The following is an 8,739-nucleotide window of genomic DNA, read 5'->3' as shown; positions in this document are numbered from 1 at the left end:
GGTGACTCTAGCCCATAATGAACAGTAATTTTCTTTATACCCGTTAACGGCCCGTGATTTACATGGGCCGTTTCCAGCCCGTGTTAGCTTTCGGCCTATTGACGGCCCATACGTTCTTGGGCTCCTTTTCGGCCCTCGATTACTTCCGGCCCGTTACTGGCATGTTCCCCTAATGGGCCAAATTCGGCCCATGGCAAGAGTTGGCCCGTTACTGGCATGTTCCCCTAATGGGCCAAATTCGGCCCATGGCAAGAGTGGGCCCGTTACTGGCCTGTTACCCTAATGGGCCAAAGTTGGCCCATGGCAAGAGTCGGCCCGTTTCTGGCCTGTTAACCCGTTGCGCCGTTTCCAGCCCGTCCTATATTCTGGCCCATTAACGACCCGTTATGCCTGTGACAGAATTAAGCCTTTGTTGTCCTACGGCCTGTTAATGGCTTGTTACCGTGCTGGGCCGATACCAATTACGCCCGATTACGGCCCATGGAGACCCATTTATCCGATGGCCCGAGGCCCACCGATTACAGGCCCATTTATCGACGGCCGTAGGAGACCCATGGATCCTACGATCCGTATATGGCCCATGGTAGTTGCGGCCACTAGCAAACCAGGGAAAAAGAAGACTAGGAAATAAATAAGGCCAAAACTAACGCTAGGCTATTAAGGCGATTGCACATATTACATCCACTCGGCATCAAAGATCGCCACCAGTGCAAATATAGGGAACACCCTACACTATACAAAAATGGCTTGCAGTTTTCTTCAGCCGGTGGCTGCACGTTAAGAATAAATTTTGTATCGCACCAAAACAAATTACAACTATATAACAAAAGGAAGGTTGGCATAAAACGTAACAGTCTAGCAGATAAATGCACCACCAGAAGTTCAGAAGCTCAGTTCATTTGACCTGACTGTTACATTTTCATGCTGTATTATCCGATGGAGCACCATAACCCTCGCCTTCATTTCCCCTAGGCTCCTGAACAACATAGCAAATGTCTGATAGTCTGGTTTCAAAACCATGCATATCTTGACGATATTGAGCAATGTTTCTCCTTGTTTCACAAAGGGTCTCTGTTAGGGAATGGACTTGTGTCTGGAGCGCAGATACAACATTGCTTTGAGCTTGCATATCTTGATCATGTGGCAGTTTGGACGATATTGCCTTAACAACCAACCCAGTATTACGCAGGAACGTGCTTTTGGCACTGTTAGTGGACGGGTACTGACCCACTGCAGCAAGAGCTGACATTGCGGTTATAGTTGCCTCGCCACCTTCAGAAGGTGGCGGTTCCACCATTTTTTCCATAGCTCGCTAAAAAGTTGAGGTTTTACATTAGTAGTACCAGAACAGAAGATATTAAGGAGGCAGCAAAACCAAACAAAATAGCTTTGGTCTATATACAGAACTTATTCTGGTGAACCCATGTAAAATATTAGTTGTATTTTATTGCAAAGTACATAATAAAACAAGGTTCCAAACATATGACCATGTACCATTGCTAATGTATTGTCTATTTCTTCACATTGTATTGAGGGCTAAGGATAAAGTGACGAAGTTTATAATACGGTAAGCATAGTATGACATCATTCATATCACAAAACAACTGAGAACAAACAAACAGGCAATTGTAACGTTGTGTGGGCAAGTCCAGCACGGAACTAGATTACGGGTCAAGATCAAAGGAACATCACTCCTCTCTTTTAAACCTTGTAAGGTGCAATGATACGCTAAGACAATTGTGTATAAAATTGAAAAGAGTAATAGACATTGGCTGCAAACCATGCAGTTCAAGGCACAAGTCAGAGTAAGTAGTAGTTAAAAGGCATGAGGATTAAGGACTTACAACAGCGGCTTTGACTGGTGTAGTCATGCCCTTCTTCTTGCTGGTGTGACAGTCCTTGAAGATTTCCACAACATTTGGTTCAGGTACTTTTTGGTCCTTGCGGGCTTTCCTCTGCATTTCGAACAAGTCAATATAGATATGATAATATGGTACAGCGAAAAGAGTGAAACAGCAGCTAATTCCAAGAGCCTCGCAGTGTGCAATATAGCTACGAGATCCTATCGTCTGTTGGAATTTGACTTTCGTACGGTTGGCCTTGTTCTTTGAACAGTTCACCTACAAGAAGATAGATTTGTGTGGCACATGCGTAAATAGGACTTCAACATGTGATCTGATCACATATATATAATGTACCTGATACTTCGGATCAGACCAGTGTTTAACAAGGCCCCTCTAGTCTTCATCCAATATATTTTCCACTGGAGATGTTTGCGAAAGTTCACTGTTAGCCTTGCCTTCAAAGTGAGTTTTCCTCAAGTTATACCGATACTGTCGCAGAGCAGACTTGAAAACATGGGTGCAAGCTTGTCTAGTTGCATCATCTTGGCTATCCAACTTGAACCTCATCTGTTGAAAATTATGGGAGTCTCATTATCAGCAACCTAGAAAGTATGGGACAGAGCAAGACGATATTACTAGTTTCCATACATAACCATACTTACAGATAAATGGTCGAGGAAGGTGTTGAACTGGGTTTCGTCTTTGTCATTCCTGTACTGAATCCATGTTGGGAGGATACGTACATGACACCTAACGGCAACCGCTGCCTCTGATACTAACTTGGGTGACTCTGTAGCATCACGTGGCCTTTTTAAACCTGCCTCAAAACGGATCTCCATTCTTCCTCCTCTAGATTTAGTTAACATATCGAGAATTATCCCTGATGTTTGTTTCCTCTTGCGCCTAGGTGCTAGTCCAACAACGAACATAGGAAGTGTTAGTGTACATCAAACTGTGAGACTACATATAAAGAAGCATGCAACTGTAACTTGGCTCCATCAACTACCTTCTTGCTGTTGAAGCTCACAAGGTTAATTTGATATTGCCAACTCGTTTTGTGTCAAGAGTGCTTGGGAAGTAGTGTCGGGTGGCAAGGGAGCTTGGGAATGTGCTGCTAGCTCAGTTGACGCACGAGTAAGTCGTGTAGCTGGTAGTACTGTGGGGTGTTGCAAGAACTAGGGTTGTCTCTGCTTGTTTGGTGGCAACTATTTGTTTTTGTTTGGTTTTTTTGGCAACTCGTGTAGCATGGGATGCCGTGTTTGTAGAATTTTCCGCTGGACTTTGACCTTCTATTGTACCATCAGTACCAGCAGAATCTGCAGGATTCATCCGCTTCTCATTCCCTGCCATTCTGTGTTTCTTCCTCTTTCTCTGTGCCATGTTAAGTCAAGCCGACAAGAAAAACGAATAAAAATTTAGTTCTTCAGAACAAATTGATGCGTGATGCAGACGAACTGAACTTTGATGTTAGACAACCACATGATAGGAGGATGTAATATGTATAGAAATAGGACGGAAGAGATAACCAGAACTATGATGTGTAAACTAAGAAGAAGACATTTCACCGAATTAGAAGCAATGCAATGGAAGGTAGACACCATATGAGAGATGCTACAAATATCGCTCTGCCAAGTTAACAGTGTCTCATCATAAATGGCGTTTAAACAAATGTGAAGCAGTACAAGAAATAAATCATATGCAAGATGCAAACAACATCACACTACCATGTTAGAGGTCTCTCGTCATTAGTGCCATTGCATATTCACAGCTTATGATGTGTAAACTAAGGAGAAGGCATTTCAACAAATTAGAAGCAATGAAAGCTAGACACCATATGAAAGATGCAACGAATATCACTCTACCAAGTTAAAACTATCTCATCGTAAGTGCCATTTCAACAAATTAGTAGTACAAGCTAGAAAATAATGTGAGATGTAACCTATATCACACTCCGAAATCAAATGTGTCTTATGATAAGTGATTGTTGCAGGTTACACAACAATAGTAATTTGATGTAAGAACATGGTGTGATAGACAGGTATTGTATGTTCTAGAAACAGGAACACGTGTCTTATTCAAGTATAATGTGTAAAGTAAGCAGATGAAATTCAACAAAATTAGAAGCAATACAAGCTAGACATCACACATAACATGCAACCACATATAACAGTGCCAAGTTAGAGGGAGCACCGGTGATGCTGCACTAGGGGAGACGTGCTCATCATAAACACAACTTTGTTGAGTGTCTATGCATGTGTTGTCTTGGAAATCATGTTGGGGGTGTGGAGGAGTAGAAACTGTAGAGGCCCTCCGTTCGGAAGGAGCACCTTTATCCGCTGCCTTGCTAACTTCCTTCCGCTTTATTGATTTTGAATTATCAAGTAAAACCGACAAGAAAAAGCAATAAAATTCTCTCTTTAGAACTCATTCATGCATGATACTGACAATCACTACTTTGATGTAAGGCAAACACATGATGCCAGGATGGAATATGTACGAAAAATAGGACGGCATGGCATGTTCACAACTGTTTGTGTAAACTAAGCAGAAACCATTCCAGCAAATAAGAAGCAATGCAAGCTAGACACCACATGAAAGATGCAACCAATATGACTCTGCCAAGTTAAAAGCGTCCCATCATAAATGGAATTTCAACAAATTAGAAGCAGCGCATGCTATAAATCATATGAAAGATGCAACTAATATCGCACTGCATATACTAAAGGTGTCTCGCCATGTTGATTGATGAGGGATACAAAAAAACAATAGTTTTATGTAAGGACATGCTTAATAGACAGATGTACTATGTACTAAATACAGGAAGGCATGTCACATTAACAGGTATAATGTATAAGCTAAGCAGACTAGCACATGCAGTTTAACCAGATTGGAAGAATTACAATCTAGACACCATGTGCAACATGCAACCACATATCACGCTGCCAAGTTAGAGAAATCACCTGCGATGCTAGTGTAGGGGAAATGATGTAATCAACTACAGAGCTATGTTCACTATCTTCATCTAGCATTTCTGTTTCTTGAGAATCATGTCGGGAGGCTGACGCTGCATTCTTTAAATGAGGAGTAGTCCCCTTGCCTGCCTGCCTCGTCATAAGTGATTGATGAGGGATACACAAGAACATTAGTTTGAACATGGTTAATACACAGATGTACTAGTATGTACCAAAAACAAAAAGGTATGTCATATTCATAGGTATAATGTGTAAGCTAAGCAGATGCAATTTAACCAAATTGGAAGCAATACAAGCTAGACATCCGGCTGGAGTGGTGAGCATGATCATCTAGGACCTGAGAGCCTGGTGGGAGGCGGGCTGCTTCGCCACCATCGCAGCTTTTTAGTTGGCTTCCAGGTGATGCCTATCTTTGCTGGGCTTGTCACTGGCTCGGCCAGTGCCCTGAGTAGCTATTTGTCTTCTGGTGCTCACGGGATGGTGGTTCATGTAAAAAAATATCTTTCATTATCTTACCGACTTCGGCCTTTCGAATACAAGCTAGACACCATATGGAACATGCAACCACATATGACACCGCGAAGTTAAAGCAAGCACCTGGGATGGTGGTTCATTGCGAGCGAGGTCATCAACTCCAGAGCTACGTTTACCGTCTCCATCTGCTGACACTGCACCCTTTATAGCGCTGTAACGTGTCTTGCCTACCCGCATACGAAGCTGGAGCGACTTCTCTCTTTTCTTTTTGGCTTCTCTCATGGTAGCAGAGTCTGAAATACCCTTGCATAAAAACACAATAGTGAGAGTAAGGGTGAAGTGTGTGCAGAACTAGTGCACTGTAAAAGTAGCAGATAGCAGGTGGCTGAAAAATAAATGACAGGAGACATATGATAGGTCTGCAACATTGCATGGCAAACAAAATTAGATTCTACTCCGTATGATTTTGTAATATATGAGCACAGGAAATGCAGGTACTCCTCCAGCACACCACCACATGTGGTCATATCTAAGATAACAGTCGACTGAAAATAAATAGGTCAGTCGATTTTTTTAATGAACCGTCCGATCTATAAGGAACGGGGAGATGGCCTTCGTCTACCTCCCGCCAGTCACTGTTGACGATCTTTCTTGAACCGCCAGCGACCACCGGCCCAGACCCCTGCCTCCGCCGCCCCGCCCTCCCATCGACCTCACACCACCGCCGTGCTTGGCAGCGCCCCCAGGCCATCCCTTTAATCCCGGCCGACCTCCAGATCGGGCGCCAGTAGCTCTAGGCTGCACACGCCCCTAAGATAAACACCAAGGCGTTGCTTCCCTAGCGTAATAGGTGTACTAGCGCCTGTTACGCCGGGGAATGCTTCCATTAATTGGGAATCAACTCGCCAGAAATTGAAATTCAGGGGGGCGACGGACCTCTAGCTAAGGTGAAATAATATATGAGGAGAAACCTTGTGCATCGCGAGTTACTAGGAACATCTAGTATCAAGAAGAAGCGGTCAACTAGTGTCTTCTGTGGGATGAATACCGTGCAATCAGAGACGTAAGATTTGCATGAATAAGGGAAGAGGAGTACCTTTTTCGGTTCCCGGTGAGGTCACCTCCACATGTCGCGCCGATCTTCTTTTTACCGGGGAAACCGATGTTCTGGAGGGTGCAGGCTTGGACGAACCCATGGCCAAATTGTTGATTGGGTTGCCATGGCCGTATGTTGGCGGAGGGGAAGCAGATCCGATGCGGCGAAGGACGGCGTAGCAGGAACAGCTCCGGTGCGGTGGAGGGTGGCAAAGTTGGAGCGGCAGCGGTGAGGCGCAGGACGGCGTGGTTGAACTGGCTCGGGTACGGACGGCTCGGCCTTGGCTTCAACTACTAGCCATGGAGGGCGTTGCGGTTGAGGTTGCGGTGGACGACGACGTCGGGGTATCGGCTCCGGCGTGATGGAGGAGGGCGGCGGTTGATGGGTGGGATGGGGTGGCGGACGGAGGACGCCGGGGTTTCGCGGCTGGTGGAGAGGTAGTTTTGGCACCCACGGAGTACGAATGGGGAATCGGACAGGTGGGGGGAACCATGTTTCGGTCTGGGACGCGCTTGTTTTTGGCTTTTTTGAACAGAAGATGGGACGCGCTTGTTTGAAATTTGGGGAAAGTACAAACTTTGCCCCCCTCTTAAATTTCGGACCTACTGCGGGTCGGGGGTAGGATGGTAATCCCAGGTGTCCCAAATAGTGGGCGGGAGCGATTTCGGCCGCGCGCATGTGTGCTTAGGCGGCCATTGTGTATGAATGTTTTTCGGATGCAGTTGCGTGGCGTCTAGATGAAGCTACAAACCTACCCCGGTTTAGACCTTTGGACGTCGGGCCGGTAGGTTTCACGGGTCGGAGTTATTAGAAAAGTAATTTCCTTGTACTACCAAACATTGGTCTCACACGGTTTCGGGCAAGTAGAGGCTCTTTTGGCGCTTCGTTCAAAATTTTGGAACACAAGCATTCACGTTTAGAGTACTCTTGAACTATGAGGATTAACCTAAATAGACAACGTTATATTTGACCTTGTATGTTTGAAAACCTCATTAAATTATCCGCTTCTTTTTGAAATTTTGACACTTGAAAATCCTATAACTACGATTATTTTGGAATGGAGGAGCTAAATTTGAATCTATTTTGTACACGACTACATATGCTATTATCTACAAAATCAGAGCAAAGATTGGTGCCCCCATAATTTAGGTATGGTTTACAAATGCCATGATATCAAATTCAAATAATTGAATGGACTTCATGTTGAATTCGATTTTTTTAAACCACCTTAAGTTGAATTCAAATGTATGCTAGTTCATAGGTAGCTATTTATAATGTCCATTGTGTAACTTTCGTATGTATAATGTGCTTTACACACACAACATGAACTATACTCATGTTTATATTCGATTGCTAAAGCGATGCATTGTCTGGAGTTCAAAATACTAACTATGTGGATCAATTGTGTCGAATAATAACATAGACATGCTCAAATTCGATAGAATCTAGATGTCTGATGGATCAATGACCGCTCCTTACGTGAATTGCAAATATCATGATCCCATCCTAATATTTGGATACAATTTATATCTTTAATCAATGTGTAGAGCAATCTTTTACGTGTAGTTTCACTCCACATCGGTGGTCTCTCACACATGCTCACACACTCTCTCCGGAGGTGTCTTTCTCGCACACATGCTCTAGATATAACCCTCCCTCCCTCTCGTAACCATTTACAACTGTTTTCACTAACCTTTATCACAAGCACTCTTCCTCTCGCAAACATACACACGCACAATCCTCATCGACCCTTTCTATATACATGGACCTGCCTACGTGTCTCATGTACGCACATTATCTTTACGCCTGTCTCTCACGCATTGTCTCACACCTCTCTTCCTAATCGACGAGTACGATTCTAGCAGAGCATTTTGTAGGATGCCCCTTAAAGTTAGGTTGGATGAATAGTAATATCAGAGATAAAGGGGTTACCTTAGTCCGAGAACCTAGGGTTACAAATCCTAGCCGGCTTTGTCAGTGGACACAGAGTCCTTCACAATTCTGCTATCTTTGTCTTGTACGACTAGTCATCCATGGGTCTTCCTAAATGCGTCACGGGCCGACCAATGTGGCGCAGGACGGAACCGAACGAAGGGCCTCACCTCGACCCACCGGACCTCACGCGGTGACACACCCTCTGCCCCCATGTCTCATTATCTTCTCACACCCACACATACCAACACAAACACCACACACACAGAAAATTTCTCCTGGTGCCTCTATTCCCTCCCCCCTTGCATATACACACTCAAGGGAATGGAATCTCTTGTCGTGACGTCATATTCGTCTCTCTCTCTCTAGACCACTCTCATTTCTCGTGCTATCTCTCCCACGCCCCCCCGTCGGCCCCTCT

This window comes from Triticum aestivum, chromosome 4D, assembly GCF_018294505.1.
Source record: "Triticum aestivum cultivar Chinese Spring chromosome 4D, IWGSC CS RefSeq v2.1, whole genome shotgun sequence".
Taxonomy (NCBI): Eukaryota; Viridiplantae; Streptophyta; class Magnoliopsida; order Poales; family Poaceae; genus Triticum; species Triticum aestivum.
This window is presented reverse-complemented; position numbering follows the sequence as displayed.